Genomic DNA, 10783 nt, shown 5'->3' on the forward strand with positions numbered 1-10783 from the left:
TGCACTACACAATATATCTTCAGACTTTTTTTTTACATGAAAAAATGTTACTAAGCATAAGTATTCTAACCCAAGGAGTCTATTAGTACAGAGACCTGCATGGACAGCTGATACAGATGCCTACCCACTGCTTTCCTAACCACAAAGTAAGGACAAGTTGGACAGGCTTCAGGTTGATCCAGAAAATATGTAAAAAGTCAGTTAAATGATGGGGCACCTGCTGGCTCAGTCAGTAGAGAATGCAACTCTTTTTTTTTTTTTTTTAAGATTTTATTCATTTATTTAAGAGAGAGAGGAAGAGATAGCTAGAGAGAGCACAAGTCAGAAGGAAAGGGGCTTCTGAGCAGGGAGCCTGATGTGGGGCTCGATCCCAGGACTCCGGGATCGTGACCTGAGCCCAAGGCAGACACTTAAACGACTGAGCCACCCGAGAGTACCTGAGAGTGCAACCCTTGAAATCGGGTCATGAGTTTAAGCCCCACATTGTGTGTAGAGATTACTTAAAAATAAAATCTTTATAGGCTCCTGGGTGGCTCAGTCGATTAAGCATCTGACTCTTGATTTCGGCTCAGGTCATGATCTCAGGGTTGTGAGATCAAGCCCCACATCAGGCTCTGTGCTGAGCATGGAACCTGCTTAAGATTCTCTCTCCGGCGCCTGGGTGGCTCAGTCAGTTAAGCGTCTGCCTTCAGCTCGGGTCATGGTCTCAGAGTCCTGGAATTGAGTCCCACATGCATCGGGCTCCCTGCTCCTGGGGGAGTCTGCTTCTCCCTCTGCCCCTCCCCCAACTCGTTCTCTCTAATTAATTAATTAAATTTATTTAATTGTTAAAAAAGATTATCTCTCTCCTCTCCCTCTGCATCCCCCCTGTCTCTCTCTTTCTCTCTCTCCCTCTCTCTCCCCCTCCCTCCCTCTCTAAAAAATAATAAAAAACAAAATAAGATCTTTTTTAAAAAAGTAAATTAAACGGGGGCGCCTGGGTGGCTCAGTAGTTAAGCGTCTGCCTTCGGCTCAGGTAATGATCCCAGGGTCCTGGAATCGAGCCCCACATCGGGCTCCCTGGTCAGCAGGGAGTCTGCTTCTCCCTCTCCCACTCCCCTGCTTGTGTTCACTCTCTTGCTGTCTCTGTCTGTCAAATAAATAAATAAAATCTTTCAAAAAAAAAGTAAGTTAAATGAAGTTCGCCACATGTACTAAAGATGATCAGAGAGGCTAACCTTTTAAAAAAGTGTCCCATAAACAAACAATCACAAAATCTCAATGGCTTAAAACAAGGGCTTATTTCTTGGTCACGTTATACATCCAATGCCAGTTGCTCATTTAGTGACTCAGGGACCCAGGCAGATGGAGACTCCGTCTCAACACGTGCTTCCGCAACCATCACAGCAGAAGCCAGCCCTGGATGGGCTCACACTGGAAATTAAACATCCCAGCGTAGAAGTGACACAAGTCCCTTCCAACATACACCTGGAAGTAGAGAAAAGTAGCGAGGGGGAACGTGAACGACCTCTACGACAGGTGACGCTAAGACCAACAAGCGGGGGAAGAAGAAAGGGATTTGTCAAAGAGGACGCTCCCGTAAAACCACCACACAGCTCCAAGGCTCTCGAATTCTAGACGTAGGAGGGTGCACAGGGATCCTTTTAGAGCATGGCCTCCACCTGAAGGCATCTCAAACAACATACACCTGGACTCCGAATTTTCAGAGCAACTCCGCTTTTTTCTCTAACTGTACTGAGGGTCCAGATACGTTTTTATTTAGGAAACACAAAAAAGTTTCTGCAGCTGAAAAACATTTGAAAACCACTAATGTAAACCAAATCCTTTGTTTTACAGATTTAAAAAAGTCGACAGAGAGGGGGAAAAAAGGGAGGCCCAGGAAGTTCAAGTGACCCCACCCCACCCCCAGGAAAGCTCTGGGATGCTTAGCAGATGTCCTTGGATCTGTTGTGCTGTTGCACCACCCTCTGGTCCCACCATTCATCTCTGCTCCCTTTAACTGGCACAAGACAGCCAGACCCAGACCAAGATCATGTCACCCAACAAATGGTATGGACGATAAGCAGTGCCCACCCTCCTGCACTAAAGAATGATTCACATCCCATTAGCATTTCTCTACATTACTCATTCCCTACTTCCTGGCAAACGTGAAGCCATTAGTAGAAGTTAATACTAACCTTCAGGAGTCTTTCGTTTTGTTCTCAGAAGAACAGGTTAATAGCCAGCTATGATTTGTATTCACTCAATTCCATTCTCCTCTCACGCTCCCAGCTCTGCTTTGTGCCCAGCTTTTCCTCCACCTTCATTCACACTAAAGCACTGGGTGTCACCTACTTAAGCCTCAGTGGTCTTCTAACCTCCAGTCTCTGTCTTTTTCAAACCATCTTATACTTGCTCTCCCATGAAATAAAACTCAAAACTTTTCAACCTGGAGGTCAGTTACCTCCTCGATTTTACCTCAGCCTATTTTTCCAACATTGTCTCTACTGTGGTACTTACTCTGCCCAGCCAGAGGTAAGACGATGGGCCTGGAATTCAAAATGACATAGTAATGGATCCTAGATCTTGTGCATGCTCCTTAATCTGAGTTTCAACGTTCTCTCCTGTAAAATTGGTACGATGGTGTCTACTTCGGGAGGTTCTTGAGAGAGTGTAACAGTGAGGATTATGTTTGACTACAAACAATAAATAGTGGCTTGCAAGTAAGAAGGTTATTTGTTTTAGGCAATAAGAAGTATGGGAAGGGGGTGCCTGGGTGGCTCAGACGGTTAGGTGTCTGCCTTTGATTTTGGCTCAGGTCATGATCTCAGGGTTCTGGGATAGAGCCCCGAGTTGGGCTCCATGCTGGGCACGGAGTCTGCTTAAGATCCTCTCTCCCTCCCCCTCTGCCCCACCCCTTCCAAAAAAAAAAAGAAGAAGAAGAAGAAGAAGTTTGGGAGAAGTCAGTTTAGGCTGGTACTATGGCTCAACAACATCATCAAGATCAAGACCCTTCCAAGTTCCAGCTTTGCCATTTTCAATACATGGTCCTATCTTTGTTGTTGTAGTTGGCTGCTGCCCTTCCAGGCATTGCACCTAAGTTCCCAGCAGCAAGAAGCAGAAAGGGGCCAAAGCTGTTGGGGTATACGAACCAAGTGTGTCCTCCTCACTAAGCTTTCAGGAAAGCCCCCATTCCACAACATCCACTTATATAATTATAAGTCCTGAGTGTCACGGCCACTCTAGGCTGTTAAAGGAGCCTTGGAAAGTGAGATGGGCATACTCACATCTCAATCAAAATTGGGGTTCTTTTAGTTAGAAAGGAGACAATGAATATTGGATAGGCAATCAGTAATATCTATCCCACTATTAAATGACATATTTTATGTAAAGTGCTAAGCACAGTAGTTAACAGCTCAATAAAAGTTGAGCTGTAATTATTGCTATTATTATGATTACTGTTGTTATTATTATTACTCACCTATCTTACCATCTGGCCAAATGGAATAATTCATTATATCTAGATGTTCTTCTTACATTTCTACTATATATGTATCTATATGCTCTATATGTATCTCTCTGCTTCAAGGTCCAGGAAAATGCCATTTCATCCAAGAAGTCTTTCCGGACACCTACTCCTAATAATAAGTTCTATGGTGGCAGAAACCACATCAGACAAGAACTCCTGTACTCATTATTCCATTGGGCATAGTCTCTTGGAACACGGTAGGTTCTAATAAACAGTGCCTTGATAATTTAAGTAATTCATGTATATATTCATACCCACATTTACAGTCAGTCTTCTAGAATCAAACATGGTATATTCCTGAAATGTAAAAGTGAAACACTAGCTTTATATGTCATAAAGCTAGCTGTGGGAGTGAGGAGATGAAAACTGTACTCACCAAGAATAAGAAGAAAAAAACCATAAAATTCTCTAAAACACCATACTTTTTATATGTTGTAGGAGTTCAGATTATAGTCCATCAAATGTTTCCTCCTCTACTATGGGCAGGGTCTACTTTTACCCATGGATGTTGGTCTTTACCATTTGACACGCTATGTCCAAGAAGGTTGTTTGTGAAAAAGACATTGCTTGTGCAGTTTGACTCAGCTATCAAATCCAGTTATCTGCCATGAGAGGGGTGTGCCTGCAGTAGCTGCCATCCCTTCCGCCTGGGCCCCAGAACACATGCGGAACAGACCAGAACCAAACGTGCAGCCGACAGCAGAGCCACCCCAGGGCCCAGCCTAGACCAGTCAAATCACAGCCAACCTAAAAACTCAAGAGTGTGAGAATTAGTACCTGTTGCTGTAAGTCAAGAAGCTTGGGTGCACAGTAAAAGTTGACTAATGTAACTTTTATCAATTGATGTATTTTAGCATTTCTTACATATTAATTCACTTTGTTCCTTTTCTTACACAAGAAAGAACAGACTGCAGAATCTCTCTGCCTTTGGTACACCCAATGATGTCTATCTTTGCTGGATCAACTGTTCTAGACATAAGACCTACAATTATCATTAATATCAGTGCTTTTCCATTTTCCATTTGTTCTATTTTTCTAAAATAAGGAAAGTCACAATAAAGTATCAAGGAAAAATTGCTGAAACTAAACCATTGGCTGGCAAGTAGGTCTCCCATATAACAGCCACAATGTTAACTTCTTAGCTGATAAAAGGGGTTAAAGGGTGTCCCTAGTAAAACAAACAAAAATGTGGACTATAAAAAGTTAACCTCACCAAAGTCAAAGACTATCTGTTGAGGTGAATTTATGGATTCTAACACCATTCATTTAAACTAATACTTGAGGATATCTGTTTGGGCAAACCATGACCATGAGTTTCACCAAAGGGAACACACTGATAAGGCTTAAGTCTTGCGGCCTTTCCAACATAATAAAACAAGAAGGCCATACTATTTCAATAGAATAATTTTAAATGAAATTACATTTAATCACTAATGAAAAAGAGTCTCTTTGTAAGTGAAAGAGAAAATAAAATTCTAATCCCTTAGCAAAAGAAAAAAAAAGCCAACTGAATGATAAGAGCATATACCCAACCAATACCTATTCAGAACTCCACCTGGAAATTTAAGGTATCAATAAAAATAGAAGAGCATGAATTTTGTCTTGTTTTACCTTCTTTTAAATAATCATCATTATATTTGGAACCAAATCTCCACTGAGCCAAAGCTGACTTACTGGAAATATACAGTACACAAAGTTACTCAATTTGTCTACTGGCGAAGTGATGGCCTTCAGAGTGGCAAGGCACACAGTGCAAAGGCCATTAACATCACAGTGGATTCTAAACTGAATAAAACCTATGTATGCTGGGAGAGTCCACACTTCAGAATGCACACATACACACGGCACAATCAAAATTTGAATTCAAGGCCAGAACCAAGGTCACAGGCTCTGGGTCAGAGAAACCTGGACTCAAGAGCACACTCTTACCCTAAACCGTGGCAAGATACAGAATCCCTTTTAGCTTCCTTATCTATAATTCGGGGGCAATAATAACCCCTACCTCATAGGAGCTCTGAACGTTTTAAAAAGATAATGTATGTAAAATACTCCACAAAGTGCTAGCATTTACAATAGCAATAATACTAGTACTAGGAGTAATACTACCTTGACAAACCTGGCTCGCCCAGGAAAACCACCCTCACCAGTGTACTCACAATCTGTTCACGAAACACTGAACGCACAGCTTTATATACACATCCAGACACAGCTAAGGTAACAGGATCACCCAGTAATTTTTCCACTGAATTCAGGGAGAACGGCACTGAAAAAAATAAGCCTTTCATTTATAGAGACTTGAGGAGGAGCTGGTCCTGCTGCCCACACTCCATCCACCCATGAAAGTCTTGCTGATGAAACCATGCTTCCATCACCGTCCACACACCGCCCTCCCAAACTGTGCAGGGCTTTTATTAAAGCACAGAGGCAGACAGACAAGATGGCTCACCTTAGACGCAAACTCACCTTAAAGGCAAACTCTTCTACCCTCCGGAAAGGATCTGGCTTGACCCCACTGCCACATCCAAACTGACAGCCAAACTCTAAGTGAAGAAGGCAAGCCCTCACTTCCAGAAGTTGAGTTACACTGTCAAAAACTAAAGGAAGCCCTTCTATCCGTGGTAATCCTAATAAAGTATGCTTGTCTGCTTCAAAAATATCTTATAAATCCATCAACAGAGCCAAGAGCCAATTACAACTGTATACTGAGAAAATGTGACTTGACAAGGACAAGAGTGACCGTAGGAGACAAAGTGCCACACCCTTTTTCCAGATAGCTCAACAGTAAACGGTGTCTCTTGTAATGGAGCCTGCAGTTCTAGAGAAATAGGTGGACAATTCTAACCCCCAGTAGACTCCCCCATCATTGCATTTTTTACACAGATCCATTTCATTTTCAATTTTAAGCCAATGGCCTGAGCATCCCCAACTACAACAACTAGTAAGAGGAGAAGGGGGAGAGAAGAAACAAACACAAGTCAAGCATACTTGCTTCTAAGCCCATTTTCAAAGAGTTTTCTTCCTGCTTGTCTGCCTCTCACAGCTGGAGCCTCATACCTGGTGGAAACCAATGGTTAAGTAAAACCACTGATTTAAAAAGCCAACCAGGAAACTAACCATGACAAGTGGGAGCTGCCCTCCTCTCCCGAGCGTTGATTGGCTCTTGAGGTTTTACCGGTCCCCGTTCTGCCCACATAAGTGGCAGGTGTGACTGTCAATCACAGAGGGACCTGACAATTCACCACTCTGGGAGTAAATTGCCTTTCATCCAGCAAAGGCAGGTAGCCGCCTAAAATCGATCCGCTCATAACAGAGAAGACCCTCCCTCTCTGGCAAGGAGAACAGAGACCCTTAAGTACAAAATAAATAAGGCCGGGCCGATCCGAGAGTTTATGAGCGCTGTTTTATTATCCCGCACCAAAGCAGCCCTTAATCTTCACTGTCCTAAGATGATCTTTCAAAGGCTCGGACGAAATTTTAAAAAAACGAAAATAAAAAATTAGGTACAACCTTCTAAGTACCCCTTTTCTTGTAAAATTCGGAGATGGGGAGGGGGAGGAAAGGAATGTCGTTCAGTTTAATTTCACATCGTATTCGTTTTCATACACCACCACCCCCTACCCCTCCCCAATAAAGCCGGCTTCATTTTCCCTGACACGGATTTTTTTTTCTTAACACGCTCCCCTCGGAGCCCACCGAGGCAGCCAGGCACCCCACCCCCTTGGACTGGGGCTCCACCTTTCAACACTTTGTTCTGCTTGGGGTTCCGCGAGACCCTTGCCCCTGAGAACACCCCACCCCTCGAGGCAAGAGGGGAAAAGCCAGGAGAAAGAGGGGGTAGCTGGGGAGAAGAAAGGCGATGGCAGTGAGGGTGGCTGCCGGAGAGGGACTGCGGGAGGTGGCCCGGGCCGCCGGGGCGAGCGAGCGGCGCCCGCGCGCCAGAGCAAGCCGTGCACTTGTTCCAATCCGGGGGTTTCTACATCAAGGCAAATCCGCCCTTAGGCCGCCCCATCCTTTCCCCCGCCCCAGAAAGCCCCGGTGGAGGCGGATGGTTCACCCCTCGGCTCCCCGCGATAACGCATTGCAGCTCCCCACGAGTGAGGGGGACCCGGCACGAGGGATGCCCGGCACGGGCGCCCCGAGGGAGCCGGGCGACCAGCGGCCCCGGCCCCGGCGTCGACGTCTCACCTTTCCGATGCTCGCCCCGGGGCCGTCCCACATGGATTTTTACAACCTCACGTCGCCCTGGCCCCGGGCGGCCGGGAGGAGCCGGAGCCGGCGCCGGAGCCAGAGCCCGAGCGAGCAGGAGCGGGAGGAGGAGGTGGTGGAGCGGGGCGGGGAGGGAGGGCACGGCTCGCACGGCCGGGGCCGGGCGCGGGGCCGGGCGGGGCTGACGGCCGAGGGGGCGGCACCCGCCGCAGTCCCGAGACGCGCGCTCGCGCGGCGCTGCCAGGGCTGCGCTCCGCCGGGCCCCCCGCCCGACCGCTCCGCGCGCTCGCCTGCTCGCCGCGGCCCTGACTCACATTCCCAGCATTCCCGAGGAGCCGCTGGGGCGGGCCGGGGCTGGGACGCGGGCGCCTCCGCGGGGGGCAGCAGAGAGCGCCTGGCCCCGGGCGGCGGGGGGTCTTCGAAGCGCCTCCTCCCGGGCAGCCGCTTTCTCGAAGCACCTGGCCCTCATGTCCTCTCCCCGACGCCCCTTCCCGGGTACCCCCTCCAAAGGCTGCCAGGCAATCCTGGGACTGGTCAGGTGGCTTTGGCGACAGGGTCAGGGATGGCACTTGGTAGAGGGGATGCAACTGTCTTTTAAGTTAAGCTTTAGAGTGTGGGGGGAGGGGGTGTGGAGGTTCCCATACCCTGGCACCCTCCTATTAGTTTAATCTTCTTTAAGAGAGTGAAGGGATTTCATAAGACTTTCACTTTTCTTGTTCCTCTATGGAAAAGAGAGAATGGAAGATGAAAAAGAGAGCAAGGGGGGAAAAATCGTGACCAACATCATAGTTGCCATTCATTGAATGTCTTCTCTGTGCCCTGCAATGTGCGTGCATCGTCCCATTTAAGGTAGAAAGATGGCGTCTGAGTTCATTCACGCACACACACCCCTCAGGATAATGTGCAGCAGGAATTGGACACGTTTTTCATTGGAAAAAGCTTCCATCCAACAATCTGGAGCCCCAGCCACTACCATTTTATATTAGGGAGGGGACTCCAACCCTCACTGGAATCTCCAGATTGGGTCTCTCACTGAGTAGTCAATTTGCAAGACTAGAGCAGTGATTTCCTTCCTGTCCTGATGAGTCCGCTGCCAGCAGTTTCAGGGGCCAAATCTAAATGTCTGCTGCTGGGAAGCTCCAACAAATGAAGCTAAATCCAGCCGTGGGACCTATGGATCAGCAGACGTATGGAATCAGCACAATGACTAGGGATGACTCCTTCCTTCCTCCCACAGTGAGAATTGCAATATTAAATGAAGGAAGTAGACTCGACTCAAATGCCCTCTTTCTTAAGCCTTTCTTTTACACCTCGGGTGGTCATAGTTTTTCACAGACTCGTGGCCCCTGAGGCCTCTGTGCCCTTACCCTCTTTCTCTCAGTCACCAAGAGATCAACACTCATTCTGTTGATCTGGATGCTTCAGGGTAAAACCAAGCTACCCCTGTTGTGTTTAGTTCTCTGTGCACCTCCTTGACAGCCTCCACTAAAAAGTCTTGTCAGATGGATAGATAGATACATAGATACATAGATAGATGTACCTTGTTGAGCGTGCTTTGAGAAGTCCTAAAATCCCTCTTCTTTTGAAATGTGACCAATGTTTATTGACTACCTCCTATGTGCACCACTTATGTTTTTTCCACTACTCTCACAAAAACTCTGTAAGATATTTACTGTCTTTCAGAAAAGTCAGGTAACATACTCAGCTGAGAATGTATTTAAATCTACGCCTAAAGCTCACTATTCTTGGCCACCCATTCTCTTTTCCTTTGATCCATGGGTTCTAAACAAGAATCATTGGACTTCATGGGGACAAGTTCTTATTTATATGCCTATGTACATTTTTCCCCCAGAGAGATGGATGGTTCTCAACAGATTTCTTTTGCGTTGGGTCCTTGAGAAAGTTAAGAATAATCACTTCAAACAGCAACTTTATGTAGTAAAACAAGGACTGAAAATTTTAGAGATCTCAAGTCCTCCCAGAGAGGACTTACTTTTCTGGTCTGAAAAATTAACAAGCTGCCCTAAAGGATCTTAAGGTACACTGCAGTAAGGGAGACAGACAAGAAAACAGGCCATTACAATACTGCTTATGAAGGAACAAAGCTCTGGGTTTTGTGGGAGCCTATAGGAAGGACAGCCAACATTTTCCCTGGAGTTCAGAAATGGATTCCCAAGGAAAATGTCATCAAATGTGCTTGCTACATCCACCCTTCCTGTCCCACCCTGTGCTCAGAACTGCAGCCTACATACTCTGTGAAGCCAACCATAGGAGATTGAGTCTTTGGAGAACACCTACCCCTGGGTGGGCTGTCACAAGCTCTCCCCACAGTATTTGAAACTGGGCCATCAGAATGAGTCAGCCAGTGGGTACTGAGTGGTGAGCTTGTAGCCCAAATCAGAACTAGGGCACCCAAAACCATGGTGCCAAAGGCACTGAGAAATGAGCTCTAAGACCTTTCCTCGTGGGCAGAAAGGAGAATAGACAGCCAAGTAGACAGAAACTGAGATTCCTAAAGGTCTAAAAGATTTGAATATCTAACTGCTTACTTGATAACGCCAGTGTGGGTATCTAACTGGCATCTCAAACTTGATTTGTTCTAAACAGGACTCTGGATTTTTATTTACCAAGTCTTCTCCCTCCCAAGGTCACCCATCAGATTAATGACACCACCCTTTATCCAGTTGCTCAGGTCCAAACCTAGAAGCATCTCTGATTCCCCCTTTTGCTTATACCATACCTCTACCCCATCAGCCAGTTTTATCAGCTCTACCCAGTGCCATATCAGAGCCTGAAGAAGAAAGAAAACTGTACTCCTCTATATATCTTTTTGAACCAAGTAGAAAAAATTAACAAAATCTCCACAGTGAAAAAACACAACTGTATCTGAAGCCCCATGTTGCCCAATATGTTCGGTCACTACTACCAACCCTCATAAGCCTGGCCAGTAGGTAGACACAATGGCCAAGTGGCCCAAGAACTGAGCACTGGTTAGAAATAATTGTTCTTGTTGCACAATGATACAGAGTCATAAAACACAACAACAACAACCTCTCTCTCTTTTGTACA

General features: G+C 46.1%; 1 protein-coding gene across 1 annotated transcript in view; it reads right to left on the reverse strand.

Moving 5' to 3' along the window:
- The window catches only part of ERC2 (ELKS/RAB6-interacting/CAST family member 2), a 791328-nt gene extending 783449 nt beyond the window's left edge, over nucleotides 1-7879 (reverse strand). Inside the window, exon 1 of the mRNA XM_044384924.2 lies at nucleotides 7694-7879. The gene's annotated coding sequence lies outside the window, so the exon portion shown is untranslated. The remainder of the gene's footprint in view (nucleotides 1-7693) is intronic.
- Between the last annotated feature and the right edge of the window lie 2904 nt (nucleotides 7880-10783).

Source organism: Ursus arctos, unplaced genomic scaffold, assembly GCF_023065955.2.
Source record: "Ursus arctos isolate Adak ecotype North America unplaced genomic scaffold, UrsArc2.0 scaffold_14, whole genome shotgun sequence".
NCBI classification, from domain to species: Eukaryota; Metazoa; Chordata; class Mammalia; order Carnivora; family Ursidae; genus Ursus; species Ursus arctos.